This window comes from Stegastes partitus, unplaced genomic scaffold (genome assembly GCF_000690725.1).
Source record: "Stegastes partitus isolate 25-593 unplaced genomic scaffold, Stegastes_partitus-1.0.2 Scaffold1430, whole genome shotgun sequence".
Taxonomy (NCBI): Eukaryota; Metazoa; Chordata; class Actinopteri; family Pomacentridae; genus Stegastes; species Stegastes partitus.
The window spans coordinates 161,587-162,726 of record NW_007579161.1 but is presented as its reverse complement, the minus strand read 5'-3'; the positions used below and the strand labels follow the sequence as shown (position 1 = coordinate 162,726).

The 1,140-nt window shown below is 37.7% G+C and overlaps 2 non-coding genes across 2 annotated transcripts; both read left to right on the top strand.

The window, feature by feature from the left end:
* The first annotated feature begins 119 nt into the window (after positions 1 to 119).
* Positions 120 to 192, top strand: trnaf-gaa (transfer RNA phenylalanine (anticodon GAA)). The gene has a single exon. It is a non-coding gene; the product is annotated as a tRNA-Phe (tRNA).
* A 467-nt stretch (positions 193 to 659) lies between these two features.
* trnaf-gaa (transfer RNA phenylalanine (anticodon GAA)) lies at positions 660 to 732 on the top strand. Its single transcript has one exon. It is a non-coding gene; the product is annotated as a tRNA-Phe (tRNA).
* The last annotated feature ends 408 nt before the right edge of the window (positions 733 to 1,140 follow it).

Below are 1,140 nucleotides of genomic sequence, written 5' to 3'. Positions count from 1 at the left end.
TATTATTGTCTATGGGTTAAAAAAGAAAAAAGAAAGTGATTTACAAGTTTTGTTCTCAGTTCTGTTCTGCCTTCAAAGATTGCACAAAAAAAAAGACAACATTTTTTTACTCTACACAAGCCGAAATAGCTCAGTTGGGAGCGCGTTAGACTGAAGATCTAAAAGTCCCTGGTTCGATCCCGGGTTTCGGCAAAGGCTTAGTGTTTAAAGGTTTGGGTTGCTATGGTGTGGTTGTTCTGCAAATCCCTTGTGATGTAGATCACAAGTTAAAGTGAGTTCAATTTCATTAATTGTCAACAAACAGTTAGATTTTCTCTCATCACTAAACGAGGTCCTAGGAATTGGTCCATCTGCAGACACCAGAGAGGAATCAGATTACAAATCAACTGAAAAGTCAGGACATAGACAAACAGCGACCCAGCAAAATTTGAACACTGAATTTCCACTGACTCGACTGATTTCATTGCTGCATTCACTGCACTGCACCTTTTCTTATTAAAGCTCCTGCTTGCAAAAATATGAGCAGTTTTATTATTGTCTATGGGTTAAAAAAAGAAAGAAATAAGTAAGTGATTTACAAGTTTTGTTCTCAGTTCTGTTCTGCCTTCAAAGATTGCACAAAAAAAAAAAAAAAAGACAACATTTTTTAATCTTTACAAGCCGAAATAGCTCAGTTGGGAGAGCGTTAGACTGAAGATCTAAAGGTCCCTGGTTCGATCCCGGGTTTCGGCAAAGGTTTAGTGTTTAAAGGTTTGAGTCACTAAGGTGTGGCTGTTCTGCAAATCCCTTGTGCTACTAATCATGTAAATCACAAATTAAAGTGAGTTCAATTTCATTAATTGTTAACAAACAGTTAGATTTTCTCTCATAGCTAAACGAGGTCCTAGGAATTGGTCCATCTGCAGACACCAGAGAGGAATCAGATTACAATTCAACTGAAAAGTCAGGACATAGACAAACAGCGACCCAGCAGAATTTGAGTTTCCACTGACTCGACTGATTTAACTGCTGCATTCACTGCACTGCACCTTTTCTTATTAAAGCTCCTGCTTGCAACAATACAAGCAGTCGTCCATTCAAATTTAAGCGACCCAAATTTACTTTATTTTTTCTACTGGGTATATTTGCTTTGTCATGCAC